Below are 16883 nucleotides of genomic sequence, written 5' to 3'. Positions count from 1 at the left end.
GGGCAGTTAAGTCATAGTGTCAATGGGACGTTCTTTGATGTTTATTTTCTAGGGTGCTTGGATTTTTCATAAGACTGCAGAGCCATAACTTGGGCTTAGAATCACTGCTTTTGGAATTCTATATATGTAGCTTCAACTGGAGATTTTATTACCTTGCCAGACACAGTAGGTGCTCAGTTATTAAGTGGAGTGTTCCTAGGAAGATCAATCTCACTCAAATTAGCACTGGATTGAGTTGTCATCTGTCATCAAACATACAGGAAACAATTCTGTAATATATTTGCTAGTCTTGAGCCCACATCTTAGTTGAGGCTTGAGTAAATAGTGCTATGAATTGGCTGAGATTTCTACATCTTTTAATGCTGGCTGCTTAGTTTTTACAATTCAGTTAGCTTTCAGACTACTATAGTTCTCTTCCAAATTTATAGAGGTTCTTCATAGTTAATACAATAAGGAACATCAGCCCTTGCACACTTCTTAATGTTTATTTGTTCCTCTGGAAAAGAGGCCAGTAAATTTTTATTTTGAATGGTCGTTTTAGTAAATAATCCAAATCAAATCAGAACATTGCAATATCTACCCCTTGGGTTGTGGATATGATTTCTTTTTAACTGCATATGGAAACCACTCAAGCTTTAGGTGCTAATAGTGACAAGTTACCGCTGACACATTGCTTTTATCCTTTGCCAGAAACTTACATTTAAAAATCCTTTCAATTCTCATAAATCACCTAATGGAGGAGACACATTGTTACTCCCATGTTGTAAGGAAACTGAGTCACAGGGAAATAGATTGCCTGCTGCTGCTGCTGCTGCTGCTGCTAAGTCGCTTCAGTTGTGTCTGACTCTGTGCGACCCCATAGATGGCAGCCCACCAGGCTCTACCGTCCCTGGGATTCTCCAGGCAAGAACACTGGAGTGGGTTGCCATTTCCTTCTCCAATGCATCAAAGTGAAAAGTGAAAGTGAAGTCGCTCAGTCATGTCCGACTCCTAGTGACCCCATGGACTGCAGCCTACCAGGCTCCTCTGTCCATGGGATTTTCCAGGCAAGAGTACTGGATTGGGGTGCCATTGCCTTCTCCAAATAGATTGCCTACTGTCGCATAACTAGTAAAAGGGGAGTCAGAATTGAAGCTCAGTTTGATTGCAGAGCTCGTACTTAATGAGCTACAACCTCTGTCTTATAGTTAAGAGTTAGAGGAGACAAAGTGGAAATTAAGCCCTAAATGGCTCAAAATGATAGTTACACTTTCCAAAGAATGGTGATAGATTTGTATGTGGAAGTACTATACTAAGCACAAATTAACTTCTGAAGTACTCCATGATGCTGCTACTATCACACTGCAAGGAGACATGCTCTGAGAATGGTGTTCTGGTAACACTGGTCCTGAATGTTTATGTGTGTCAGCCCTTATAGTAGCAGTGTTCGCCCCTGAGAAAACTGCCCTAGCACCTAACTGTGCAGAGCAAGTCTACAAGTCTATAGGTCATATTTGGTTGTACTGCTTTTAAGGCATCCTAGCATCAAACAGCATTGTTATCTCACTTCATGTGTCTCTTTAGAAGCTAGTCAAAATCTAAGAGAAAATAGAACTTTTGTAACTAGAAGGCTGCAGAAAAATTATACATTTAAATTGTAAACTTATTTTGCAGATTACCCTAGGCTGTGAAACATACCATTTTCTTTGTATTTCATGTCAATTTAAAGGGCTTCTGGCCAGCTTTATCATCATTAACTTCATTCTGTCCTATAGAGCAATTCTAGGCAGGATAGCAGGTTCTCACTGAGCCTTCAGAAATACTCGGGGGTATTGTCTCAGAAGGGCAACCTCCTCCCACCCTCTTCACATACACACACACAAAATTAACAACTCCCTTTTCTGTTGTCATCCCTATAGTCATTTCGTTATTGCTTATGTTACATTATATTGTGATTATTTTCCTTATTTCTCTATGATTATCCTGTAAGCCTAATAGGCTTGAACGCAGACTGTCTTAGCCCATTTGGTGAGCCCATAATCTCATGGTGCATTCTATCAGGTTAATTCCCTTCATGATTGTTGAATGCATTGATACCAATAATACATTGATACCAATATTAGGATGACTACTCAAAACAACTGGCTTGTTAGATAGCCAGAAGTTAGATCCTTTCAGTAGAATTCTCCTAAGATCAATTAGATCAAATCTATTTCCAGATCAACAGTATCACAGTTTCATTGAAGGATCACAGGGAAAGAGAAATGAGAAACATGAAATAGTTCTTCCCAGCTAATAGCAAGTTTTATATTTTATACATAAAGTAAGTCTGTGAAGGCTCTTTATCTATTACTGAGATGGTGCATTAGTTAAGGCATAAAGAATTTCACAGAGCATGTTTTATCTTCTAGGTAACAGACAAACTGACAGTATACCTGATGTAAATCTTAGGAAAACTGTGGTAGGTTGAAGTGGCTTCTGAGATGTTTTTCCTGAAATGTTACAAGAAAGCATTATGGAGGTCAGGAATTCCAGTTAGCTCTGTTTCCATCTCAAGATTTGGGGTTTTATAAAATATTAAGTAATTTTAAAAGTATTAAAATTATTTGATGGCTATTTTCCCCACTTCATCATTCACCTGACTGACCCTGCGCTCCATTGCTTGAGACAGCCAAATCCAAATCAACCTTGCTTAGACCAATGAAATTATATCAGCTTGTATGTAAGAATTCAGCCAGAACAACTCTTTATGCCGGTCTGTTTCTCATCAAGAAACAGTTTTCACTTTCATCTTTGCCACTGAGGTCATAGGGTGTGACCTTTTTTCCTAGCACTGTCTTCGTGTCCTTTTCTTGCTGATCTCCAACTGTAACTTTAACCAGCTTCCTGAACACACAGTACCCAGCCTCTAAATGCTGCCTGCCTAAATTCATGGCATTCAGCTGGTTGACCCTGAATTGGGAAATCATCTGACTTCTGGACTCTACTTACGTTTGGAGGACCTAAATATATTCCCAAATTAACTGAAGTTCTAGCCTTGTAATACTCTGCTTGCTCGCAGATTGATTTCGCATGATGGTCTCTCTTGCTCTTCATAGTTAAAAATGCCTTCCAAACTAGGCATGACCTACCAGATATTTGGGTGTTTTATAATTAACAGACCTGTTCATTGATAATATTCCTGATAGATCTGCACTCTGAGATTGTTTTTATTTTTAAGATGTTTTCTAAAATTAACTGCTTACTGCCAATAATACCCTCATTTTTAAATAAGGAAAAAACCTAGGATACTGTTGCATTAGTTTAGGATTTTGACATCAAGATTCTAAATACAACACATGGCAACAGTTAGTTACCTTTAAATAGATAATTGCTCAATGGAATTTATCCAGAGACCTGTGAAAGGAAGCATGGGAATGATGAAATCAGCCTATAACCTTGTCTTCAATCTAGTATGAAAATTCCTTATTTTAGCAAAGTTTACTTTTCATCTTGTTTCATTTCCTGTCTTAGTATGATAACCTTTTTATATGAAACTGCTACTTAAATTTTTGTAGTTTTCATTTGTTCATGTGTAGAAATGTGTAATTTTATTACTTGTGATATCTGATGTATTTCAAGTAACAATTTCCTTATGCATATAAGAACTTTAAACTGAAAACATACCTGACATGGAGTAGATTTCCCATAAACATTTAAATTAATATTGAATCAATCTGATTTATTTAACATGGTGGTAAGTCAGAATTTTTAGAATTCTGTTATCAACAGTCTTACAACATTACAACCTCTGTTTTTTAAATGTTTACTTTTAATATTCAGTAGTTTTGTATTTAATTTCTCATAGTTGAAAATATGAAACTTCTAGAAACAAAATTTTTCTAGAGTAAATCTTTTTAGACTGTGTGTTTGGTTCTGTTACTGGCTCCTAAGGAAAAGAAATTGCAATAATATAGGTCTTTCTAAAAAGAAATAATTCAGGATTAGGATTCCTATAAGAATTAAGAATAATGTAGAAAATCAAGAAATAAATTAGGATGACCAAACAATTAAGATGGTGAAACCTCTGAGACCAAATCCTTGTCCCAGCTCTACCCTGTTCCCAACTGCTCACAGAATGGATCATGTGCCCCTTATGTTGAAGTGACCACTTATTTGCTCTTCTGCCTCCTTGAAAGAAAGGAAAGAAAGTTATGTTTTGCCACTGATTTAGCCATATGAAACTCATCTCATCACCCTTTTCTGGGTCTGAAGCTGCTGTCTCTAAAAGTGCCATCTCATTGTGCTTTGTATCGGTTAGTGCTGGGGAAAGCTTGAAAAGCATATGTACAAAATTTAAAAATTTTCTGTTATTTTGGAACTTTGCTGCTTTGGGGTTGAGGCACACTGGTCACCCCTCTGCCTGTGAGAGCTCTCTGCAGTCTGTGGGCTAGCAGTGTGCTGATCTTTTCAAGTTTCTTTCCCTACCCAATCCCCCTTTTTTGATGAGGTTTCAGTGAGGTCTGCTAGGTGTGCAACCTGCAGCTTAATTGGCTTAAAATGTTCTCTCCTTTGGTGTGGTCTCTTTGGGGACCAACTGGGAGGGGAAAAAAAACCAATAGTGTAACTGTTTTGATACTGAAAATTGATAAATGTCTTTTTGAAATAAAGAACCAGTTCCTCCAAAAAATAAAAAAAGAAATTAGGAGTGAAAATATCCATTAGATTAATTTGATGAATCTAGACATGAGAATCTGTAAGTTATTTTCTCTCATTTTGTCCTCATTTTTAAGTCTCAAACAATGAAACCTCCATCGCTTGAATCTGATTCGGTAATGTATGTACAGCTATTTATTCATTCAACAAGTTATTTTGTTCAGAGTCATTTGCCTCGGATACTAGTCTCTTCAGTGTCATCAAAATGAATTTGATTTAGATAACAATTAAGCATGTAGGAGAAACATAAGTTTTCCCGCTGATTTAGAAGATCATGAAATGAAGCAGAACAAAAAGTTATAATTTAGTATAATAAAGTTCCTATTTGTGAATGTTGTCCTAAAGAAGTGTTTAGTACCGCTTGGTTATTTTGCCAGGGGAATGACAATGTAAACAGAAGCTTAAACTGTCCTATCCTAGAGAAGTTAAATGTGGTCATATTCAAATACTTAAAAATTGGCTTGGCTTAAAGTTGTGTGACCTTAAGTAAATTGCTTTCTTCAAGTCTCACTGTAAATTGTAAGTAAAAGGTCTGTCTTGTCCTAAATTTTTATAATCCTAGGACAGAGTCAGTCTACAATGTATTCATTTTATAAATAATTCTGTATACTGACATGTTACTCATTAATCTTGCAGACTTAGGTGGAAACCTCAGTTATCACCTTAGAATTTTGGATATTACATATTTACCTTTTCCATTCTAGAAAAAATTTTAGATTTTTTTCCCACGCTTTTGTCAGATTGTAACTTGACTATATGAAACATAGCCAACAGAAAGAAAAACAGCTCCATGGAAACTTGGAGAAGGAGAGGCATGCACTCATTCTTATTTTTGAAAAATAAGAAAAAATTTTAATGTTTATCAGATAAAGCATTTAATTGAATTAATGGAACAGTGTGAAGTATTGGATATTTAGTCAACTGGAGTTTACAATGACCTTAAACCTTGTTTGAATATTTTGTAAAGCAGTAATAAAAATTACAAAATTTCAGTATATTTTCTCTTAAGCAATATGCTAAATGTTAAATTTTATGTAAGGATCAAGTCATATAAAATATTATAATAGGTATAGAACTTTCAAGAGTAGTATTTAATGTGTTTTAAGCCATAATGTCCAAAAGGTGTTTGGTTATAATTTTTCTTAAAGTTTACTTTTTTCTTGAAGTAGAGTGCAAGAGACAAATACAGGTGGATTCAATTTGAAGAATTCCAGTTTCCTTTAAGCAAAATTTCACTTTATTTCAAACTGAACAGAATTATATTGTATTCGTAATTTGACAACACACTTGAAATGTGTACAGTCTAAAGGATTCAAATTTCAAACCTTTCAATTATAATCTATTGGTGGGCAAGCAAGGCCACAACTAAGTATTAATACTTGTAAATCTCTCCTATTGCCAGAAATTGTATCAGAAGGGATTGGATTATCAAGAATGGCTGCTATGTTTTGTTTTGCTCTGGGCTGTGTGGCATGAAGGATCTTATTTCCCGAATCAGGGAACCCATGGATTGAACCCGTGCCGCCTGTAGTGGAAGCAGAGTCAAAAGCACTGGACCACCAGGGAAATCCCAAGAATGGCGACTGGTTTTGATCATGGTTATGTACATAACATATGTATGTATGTTATATACCTTACCAAAGTAGAGCAGGACAGTTTATTCATATGCAAATCTATTTTGAATAGTGTAAAAATCTGATATGGTGATAATTTGAGGTCTACACTGCTGCTGTTGTTAAGTCACTTCAGTCGTGTCCAACTCTGTGCGACCCCATAGATGGCAGCCCACCAGGCTCCCCCGTCCCTGGGATTCTCCAGGCAAGAACATTGGAGTGGGTTGCCATTTCCTTCTCCAATGAAGGAAAGTAAAAAGTGAAAATGAAGTCACTCAGTTGTGCCCAACTCATAGCGACCCCATGGATTGCAGCCCACCAGGCTCCTCCATCCATGGGATTTTCCAGGCAAGAGTACTGGAGTGGGCTGCCATTGCCTTCTCCATGAGGTCTATAAATGAGAGTGAATATAATTTCATCCTATCAAAAAGCTATTAAAATAATTCTTAAAATGCCTTAAAAGTTTTCTGTTGATATTTTTCAAGTGAAATGATCTTTTATTATTAAAGACCTAGTCTGTGCCCAGTACTTCACAATAGTCTAAAAAAGATGGTCGCTGTCCGCAAAGAATTTTCCTAGCTGGTAATATTGTACTGACTTACAAGAAACAACTAGAGAAGAGTGGAGTGTAAAGTCTGTCTTACGGACTTGAAGTGCGCAGTAGAATCTCAAAGAAAATGTGGATCTAGACAACAGAAAAGACTTCTTAGAGGATGTGGAAAATAAGCTCCTATCTATTGAAAAAATAGATAGGATTAACTCAAAGAAATGAAAGAATTGGAGACTTGGTGCAGAAAACATGAAGAAAGTCACAATCAGGTAAGGAAGAGTAGCTGAAGTTTTAAAACAGATTGGTCTTGGGGAGATGGTAGGGAAATAAGTGTACATGTTTGAGATTGTTTTCTTTCCTCTGCATAATGTGCCCTAATTTCTAATTGAAGAAAATGAGAGTATTTTCAGATTGCCTGCAGTCTCCTGAAAAATCAAAATGTGATGATCTGAAGGAAAATAAAACATGAGTTGTAAGAAATACTAGAAGGAAGCCTAGGCTTAAGTTAGGCTAAACATTGGATTACCCTAAACATTGGGCACTCTAGGCCTTTAACTCAGCAAATCAAGTGAGAAATCTTGAGAGGAAGGGGTTGCATGGCCAAAGCCTATTGTCAGGGATACTTTTTGCCCAGTTGAGATTGACCTTACCACTACAGAAATGATTATGAATTAATACTGTAGTACTGTTGTTAAGCCAAATAAAAACATTACTCCTTTTCCAAACCTCTAATTTCATCCACCCTTAGCTCAAATTATTTACTCTTAGGGTGTGCTTTCCCTCATCTTTAGCTATCTAAATATTTTTAGGGTATCTAGCCCCTGCATGAAATTTTCCCAGTTCACTTTTCCTCCTCATCCAGAAATATTGTTTCTCTGTTTTGTGCTCCTATACCTGCTCTAGAACAATTAATACACCCTTCTTTATGGGCAGAGGCTTTTTTTTTTCCTAACACATTAGCACAGATTAGTTTATTTGGCACCTCTCCCAGGTAACATCCTAACCCAGTTAAAATGCCTAAGAAGTGATTCGAATGAAATCTGATCATGGGAAGGTCCATCTATTTTACTTTTCATTATATACTCTGCAAGATGCTTGATAAATGGCAATTGATTGCTGAAAACCAGTAATTTGGAGACAATATGTTCTGGAAAGGCTGAATACCAGCTACATAAATATAAAAATGCCCAGGCTCATACCTGGTAATTTAGAAGTTCTCCATCTTTAATTGTTTCACATATCAGAGCACCTCTGTTCTATGCTGCCTATTAACATTGAGGCATTAAGAAACTACCTTGAAGAAATTTCTTCTTAAAATTTTAATCAAAGCCAGAAACCTATGCACAGGAGAATGAATAGTCGGAAAGCTTATGAAATTTTGAGGCTATTAGTGATCTAGCTGATCATCTAAAACTTTCCAAGAAAGTATAATTTAACTGTCTCCTGTTGGCTTTTATTTGTTGTCTCTCTGAGGAGATGGACTTGCCTGGTGGCTCAGCTGGTAAAGAATCCACCTGCAATGCAGGAGACCTGGGTTCCACCCCTGGGTTGGGAAGATCCCCTGGAGAAGGGAACAGCTACCCACTCCAGTATTCTGGCCTGGAGAATTCCAGGAACTAGTCCATGGGGTTGCAAAGAGTCAGACACGACTGAGCAGCTTTCACTTCGCTGAGGAGATGAGGCTCTCCCAGTGGCTCAGCAGTAAATAATCCTCCTGTAATGCATGAGATGCAAGTTTGATCCCTGGGTCAGGAAGACCCCCTGGAGAAGGAAGTGGCAACCCACTCCAGTATTCTTGCCTGGGAAATCCCATGGACAGAGAAGCCTGGCGGGCTACAGTCCATGGGGCCTTAAGAGAGTAGGACACAGAACTGAGCCACTAAGCACATATGCACACCCTGAGGAGATGGGAGATGCAAATAGAATGAGAAGTCCTTACATTAAAAAATACTTGTCAGAAAAAAAAATTCCAAGAGCCATCATTACTATAATCACGAAAATAACTATGGAACATCTGCTACAATGCTTTAAAGTGACTAGAGTTAATGGCATGCTTCTGAATCCCTCTGCTTACTAGAGCTACCTTAGTGACTGAAATGGGTTTTCTTATAAACTTTCTTGGACAATTTTATAAAAGACTATCCAAGTCACTTGAAAAAAGCTTTCAGAAAGAAAAGAAAAAATTGTGGATCAAATATGGAACTTTTGTTTTCTGCTAGGACATTTAAGTTATAATGTGATAAGGATTTATTTTTATGTACCCTTAGAGCTTTTATATAAAATCTGTAGGACATTTTTGTCTGATTTCCAGAACCTATATATAAATTACATTTTTTGAAGTCTAATGTTGCTGTTGGGTTTGATTTGGCTTTGAGGGAGGTTGACATATTTGCCAGACATATTTAGCCAGAAGTCAGGAATTCAACCAGCAATTAAATAATGATTCCCATGGTGAAGCAGTTTCCCCTCTATACTGATTTGCTTTATGACCTGTTTTCTAGGCACTTGTTTTGACATCACCACTGCCCCCATCAAAAAAAAAAAAAAAATTGTATCTTGTGTACCTAGACCATGTGGAGAAAGGACTGAGACCAGAAGCAGAAAACAGACATTGTCCATACAGAGCAAAGTGCCAGACAACAGCTCGTTCTAGTAAAAGGCAATAAATGCCACATGTGATGATCTCCTCAGTTCAAAACTGTAAGTAACTAGGGAACTGCAGGGGCATTAGACAGATGTCTCTGCTGACTCAGTAAAAAAATGTCTTATTTTGTAATTTGTGGCCTGTACGCTTGTAAATTAAGATGCTTTGAGTTGTCAAGTACTGGACTTTTCTGGTTTGTGGGTAAGATCCTAAGCCAAAATAGAATGTAGTATTCCCCCAAAAGTAACTTGGGACCTTTGCCTTAAGACTCAAGGCAAAGGTCACATGAATTTAGATAACTAGGTTAGAACTAAGTCATTGGACCTTTGCCTAGATATTAGGCAGATTAGGGGACTTTAGTCTTGATAGAGCAAGGAATAGGGAGATGTTATGGCGTCTTGAAACCAAAATAATAATAACATAAAATAATGGAATTTTTGGAAATTAAATGCAGCTATACTATATACAGAAGGATTCTAAGAAAGTCTGTTGGCAACAGAACTGGGCATGTGACTACTGTGGTGATCTAGGAGTGAAGAAAACCTGAACAGAATAGTGACAATGAAAATTGAGATAAGAGAATAAATTTAAGATATTTCAAAAGAAAAAAATTGCACAACATCATAATGCGTTGAATAAAAGTGGGTGTCAAAAGTAACATTTTCTGTCCTGGAAGACAATAATAGTATCACTGAAAGAAGAGAGTTAAGAAAAACTAATTTGAGAAGGAAAGATACTGAGTCCCATTTTTGTAATATTGAATTTAAAATGATATCCAGGTATTCTTTTGGAATTGCTTTGATTAAAAGTCACTGAATATACAGAACTGGAATTCTATGTAAAAGTCTGGCTGGAGAGGCAGTGTCAGTTACCCATTCAAAGCTGATACGGGTAGACAAGCTAACTAAAGATCTTTATTAAAGACAATATATCCCTTTCTTTTAAAAAGAAGTACATAAACACCTGCTGCTGCTGCTGCTGCTAAGTCACTTCAGTCGTGTCCAACTCTGTGCGACCCCATAGACGGCAGCCCACCAGGCTGCCCGGTCCCTGGGATTCTCCAGGCAAGAACACTGGAGTGGGTTGCCATTTCCTTCTCCAATGCATGAAAGTGAAAAGCGAAAGTGAAGTCGCTCAGTCGTGCCCGACTCTTAGCGACCCCATGGACTGCCGTCTACCAGGCTCCTCCGTCCATGGAATTTTCCAGGCAAGAGTGTAAAAAAATTATTTGGGTATGTAGTCTTAAATAAACATTTCCAAAATGGAATTCAAACCTTTTTTTTCTTAGAGTGTCATATCTCAAGCTTCTGCCTTTAGGAAAATTCCTACACTTGTATCAGTTATGAAAGTCAATAACTAAAATGTGTTCATATTCTTGAACCTTCCCTTTGCTTCTATTCACTAAACAAAATCTTTCCCAATGTTACACCTAAGGAATGAAATTGAGAACTTTAAGTCCAAACAATTCAGTCAGTTAAAACTGTAAAATTGACACATAACTTTAATTTCTCAAATGGAAAAGCATGTAATTAAATTGTGGGAAATGTGCTGGTGTCCAATTTCAAGAAACAGTGCAGCACAAAGGCCTGGCATTCTGGCTGAAGAATTGTAATAATAAACAGAAATGTGAAAACCAGGAAGACGAGTTTTCCAAGAAAGCAACTGTGGCATTTCAAAAGAGGTATAACAAGAAATTCTGGAAGATGGTCAAAATAGGTTTAGATAATTGAGATTCCTTATTTAAATACTTGTTTTTGATGGAGAAAAACAGTTAAGAAAAGATTAAGCTGTCTAAGAGGTTGAAAACATTTTCTCTTTTTCACCCTAAATTGGGTTTGCTTCCGAAGAAAAGTGTTAGCCCCAAAAAATCAAATAGAGATTCAGTACTGCTTAAATTATACCCAGAAATTTTAAAAGTTGACCAAGCAAAAAAATTTTTTTAATTAATTGAAAGTAGTAATCTGGTTTTCTAGGAGTTAGACCTTGCTTTATAGGATTCCTATTTAGAAAGTCAAAGTATCTTGATTGGTTTCCCTAGTAATTACATGCCCATCATGAGACAGAAATACCATATTATTCTACATTTTAAATTTCTAATATATTCTACTTTAATGATATGTAAGAAAACCTAAAGTATTAATCTTTGCTTCCAAAATAGCCTTTTAAAAACTCAGTAATATGTCTTCTGAATATAATAGAATCTTTTAGACCCTTTTACATTCAGTGAACCTATGTCTTCAAGTCAAGTTATCCAGAACTGGGAACATTTGTTTCTATGTTTCCATCCTAGTTACATCTGACTTACGTGCCAGGTCTGATGACTTCTACTATCTTTTCATGACTTCTAAATTATGGAGGTAAGTCAAGATTTAATATTGACTGCAGTCATGTAACATTCATTCTGAATTTGTATTCCTTTAATATTTAATTACTAAGCATTCTTGTAGTATTACACTTTCATTAGCATATTATGGTATATTGTAGTTTGGCTTGGCTATTTTAAATGTATAATTTTGCATAACTTTCAACTACTTAGTATTTCTATATACATCTATGCTTTCATCTCGATTTTTGTGTGGTTACCCATATAAACTTCTCATAGACAAATACCATGGGTTTCTTTCTGTAGTCTTTAACTTGAATCAACTCATTCAGACTCTTCATGTAAAATATCATTTGTCTTTGAATCTACTGTAATTCTTGTTTTTCTAAGTGGATGTTTACTGAGACTATAGAGTTCCAAATTTTTCACTTCAGTTCAGTAAGACTGTTAGATGTCTAGCACTGCTGTTCAGTTGCCAAGTCATGTACGAGTCTTTGCAACCCCATGGGACTTTTGTTAGCTGCCTCCTGTACAATATTACAAGCCTCTGTCCATCGTTCTTCAGGGACTCTGTTCACTGGATCTAATACCCTGAACCTATTCATCACCTCCACTGTATATTCACTTCCACTGTTTGGCACTGTGGGGGAATATAAAGACCAGTATGAAGCACAATCCCAGTCCTCATCTTAAAAGAACTCATGGAACCGCAGACATTGCAACCAGACTTTCTTGGGGCGTTTTTACAAGAAGGGTAAGATAAACCTCTCCTGTTTGGCTTCCAATTTGGGAACCCAAAGGTATTCAAATTCTTACCAGAGTGTGAAATGAGAAAAGTAAGATGAAATAGAAACACTTGGTAGTCGGTGTGTTTTACTCAACTGGCAGAGTTTAAAAAAAGCCACCTTAAAACTATGATTTCTGGATTTGAGGTGTTGGTGTGAAACCTGAAGGTATAGAAAACTCTGATTAAGTCTTAGGCACATTTCAGTTTGGGGAGTAAAGTCCTGTTAATTCTACTGTATTTTGTTGCTTATTTATTGTGTGCCATGCTTAATACTCATTTCCCATTCACATGTAAGGGGTTAGCTTTTTATCTGTTAAAATATTTGAGGGGTTGGATTGACCTCATTGCTTAGATAAATATTAAGACATTTTTCCAAGCTTAATAATTTTGAGATGATGAGTCTTTTGGTGAAATTTGTACAAAACTTTTTATCTCTAATAGATCCAATAGAAGACCTAACAATTCAAAAAGTGTAGTTCTGGGACAAAGCTGGTGAGCAATTATGTCTTTATGATGTTGTTGATATTCCAGAAATTAAGTAATTTTTAGTAATATATTTTCATCTCATCTCTTTACTTCTTAAACTTTTGCTTAAAACACTAAGTTTGATGTTACACTAGTGTTTCCCATGGGTTCAATAGCTCCAGGAAGGTAATAAAATTTCCCAAATTTCCTTTTAAAAATTTCCTCTTAGTCTTAGTGCCTTCTGCATTGCTTAATATGCTCTTACAGGGTCAACTTCCCAACACAGAATAAAAATAACAGTAGAATATGGGATATTTAGGGGTCTTAGCAAGTCTTATTCTTCTAGCAAGATCTCTGGCAATGTGACCATTTCTGTTGTTCATGATAGAGAACCAATACAAAGATGTATATAACTGAGCTGACATTTGTTAGATAGAAACAGTATACAAGACAAATTAGAAACAGCTTACAATTCCCTAAGTCATATACTTCTCAAACTGCTTTCCCTTGACCATTTATATTACTTCAGACTCCTGATTTCAAGTAGATTTTGAAGTGAAAGTCACTCAATCATGTCTGATTCTTTGCGATGCCATGGACTTTACAGTCCATAGAATTCTCCAGGCCAAAATACTAGAGTGGGTAGCCTTTCCCTTCTCCAAGGGATCTTCCCAACCCAGGAATCCAACCAGGGTCTCCTGCACTGCAGGCGGATTCTTTACCAACTGAGCTATTAGGGAAGCAGCTCAAATTAAGTTTGACTTTAACATAACTCAGAATTCTTTGCAATTATGACTTGTATGTTAAATTCAAGAATAAAATTCAACACTACAGCTCCTTTTCAGAAAATCTTTTTAGGAAGAACTTCCAGCCACTTAAAAGTTTATATTGTTGAGATTCAAGAATAAGCTAAAATCCTTAGTGCCTTATCAGAAATGAAACTTTAGGTTATAGAAAGAGGCTGAAACAAAGGTAAGTGGGAGAATAAGGGAAGCCCAACTAGATGGACAAACCATGCTTGGTGATGATTCCTCCCTATGTATCCGAGATGGACAATTACGAGTCTGTGATTTGATCGCCAGAGTTTTCAGTTTGGTTGACCAACACAAACTTCTGCCATTATTTTCTTATAATTTCTTATGATTTTCTTATGAGCAATTTGGTCAAGAAGTTAAGTGATACCCATATGAATATGTTAAAGTCTTCTATTTTCCCTAAATCAGGCAAGAGTTTGAATTTGTCTGTGGTTCATCTAACACATCCCTGTTTGCTTCCAGCCATATGCCTGCCTCCCTTTCTAAAACAAGACCCAGTTTTTTGTGCATGTTGATGTCTCACTCATCATACCCCACTCTTTGTTGGAGTGAAGACAAGAGACTCACTGAGATAATCTTGACAGACGTGTCTCCAGATATCATCTTAAAATATTTACTAAAATAAGAAACTCAATCCACTCTGAAAGTACACTTTTCCTAGTCAATAATATATAATTTTTAAATTTTGATAATTTATCTCATTCTAAAAACCTCTGGATTGTGAGCCCATGTCTTTTGAGGAACTATTTAATTAAAAACCTAAGTTAATTTAAACCCATCATCAATATTATGAATTGTATTTGTAGTAAGCTCTAGGGAGGAAGACCTTATTTTGTTCCTTGCAGTATCCTCAGTGTCTGGAAGAGTATTTAGCATACAATGTCAATAAATATTTTCTGACTGAATTAATTAAATATATGTATATTACATGTTTCCATGGGTAATGCTTCTGTTCAGTTCAGTTCAGTCGCTTAGTGGTGTCCGACTCTTTGCGACCCCATGAATTGCAGCATGCCAGGCCTCCCTGTCCATCACCAACTCCCGGATTTCACTCAAACTCATGTCCATCGAGTCAGTGATGCCATCCAGCCATCTCATTCTCTGTCATCCCCTTCTCCTCCTGCCCCCAATCCCTCCCAGCATCAAAGTCTTTTCCAATGAGTCAACTCTTCACATGAGGTGGCCAAAGTATTGGCTGCTGCTGCTGCTGCTAAGTTGCTTCAGTCATGTCCGACTCTGTGCGACCCTGTAGACGGCATCCCACCAGGCTCCGCCGTCCCTGGGATTCTCCAGGTAAGAACACTGGAGTGGGTTGCCATTTCCTTCTCCAGTGCATGAAAGTGAAAAGCAAAAGTGAAGTTGCTCAGTCATGCCTGACTCTTAGCGACCCCATGGACTGCAGCCCACCAGGCTCCTTCCATCCATGGGATTTTCCAGGCAAGAGTACTGGAGTGGGGTGCCATTGCCTACTCCCAAAGTATTGGAGTTTCAGCTAAAAAGAACATTTTATTTCTTATCTCAAGCTAGTTTCTACAAGTTTAATGACTAAGAACACATTAATAACAATTTAAACATTCCCTGTCTTATTCTTTGCCAATCTATAGTTACAGTATTTTTGCTTCACTATTATTTTAACTAGTTATCAGTCTTTAATGATCTTCTCAGCAAAGCACTATAGAGAATTAAACAGTGTTACATATATAACCATGCCAACTTTACTCAGCTAGTTAAATCACACACTGCCCAAAACTTAGCAGAATGGAAATATTGTACCCTAGAATATGATGCTAGTGAGAAAACCAGACCAGACATATCCCCAAAACTAAGATGGCAGACTAAAACAACTAAGTTGACTTTTCTGCGGTAAAGAGAAGAGTGCTACCAAAAACACAACACTCATTCATAAGGCTTTTTTTTCTTATTTGGGTCATTATTTTCAGTTCCTAACTTTGACATTATTAGTCTTGAAGTATTTTTCTCTTTTCCATTATACATAACCTCTTGAGGTACTACTAGGAGACTTTTGAAAAGATCTTTCTTCCCTATAGCTTACTACACAAATCTATAAATAATTACTAGAAATTTCTGGAATGTAATTCCTTTGCTAAGTGTAAGGATTTCACAGGAAAGATGGTAGGGTAAAATTTGGATCAATATGAGATAATAGGCTATCCCATGCCAAAGCAGTCCCCTAACCCTGGCACATACTCAAAATCTTTGAGGCATGGCTTTTTCTTCCCTTTTTAAAAAAGACCTACCTGGTCTGGTGAAAAGTAAGTCTTCCTCTCACATTTAAACCGCATTCACTTAGTTCTTTCTCCGTAGGTGACCATATCTTGGCTGAAAATTCCTGAACATATATGTGTGTGTGTGTGTGTGTGTGTGTGTGTGTGTATAAAATATATTTTTCTACAAATGGAAACTACTTACTGTACATAAAGTAGAAATATATTTTTTCGCTTTATATATTGTCTTACACCTTGCTTTTCAACTTATAAATGTTCGACAATCCTTCCTTCTTAGTTTATAAATTGCTGTCTCATTCATTTTAAAGGCTGCACAGCATTTCACTGTGGCCCAGAATTTATCCATTCTCTATTGATGAACTTTGAGTTTATTTCTAATTTTTGCTGTTATGATGATAGTTTCTCACTTAAATGTAAGTTCATTAAGAATAAGGATTTTTGTTTTACTCTTGTTTTAAATCTGAAAACTTAGTGTCCAGCAAATGTTCAACAGATGTTTTTGAATGAATGAGTTTGTACTTTTTAAAATGGTGCTCAACTGCTTCCACTCAACATTTTTTAACCCTTTTATGTGCAAAGTACTTGGTGCTCTATTTTTTAGTTGTTTTTTTTTTTTAGTGTTTAAATTATGAAAGTATGACACATTTACAGGAGACTTGGAAAAAGAACAGTGACATATCAATTCAGTTCAGTTTCTCAGTCGTGTCCTACTCTCTGCGACTCCATGAACTGCAGCATACCAGCTTCCCTGTCCTTCACCAGCTCT

The sequence above is a fragment of the Ovis canadensis genome, chromosome 10, assembly GCF_042477335.2.
Source record: "Ovis canadensis isolate MfBH-ARS-UI-01 breed Bighorn chromosome 10, ARS-UI_OviCan_v2, whole genome shotgun sequence".
Taxonomy (NCBI): Eukaryota; Metazoa; Chordata; class Mammalia; order Artiodactyla; family Bovidae; genus Ovis; species Ovis canadensis.
This window is presented reverse-complemented; position numbering follows the sequence as displayed.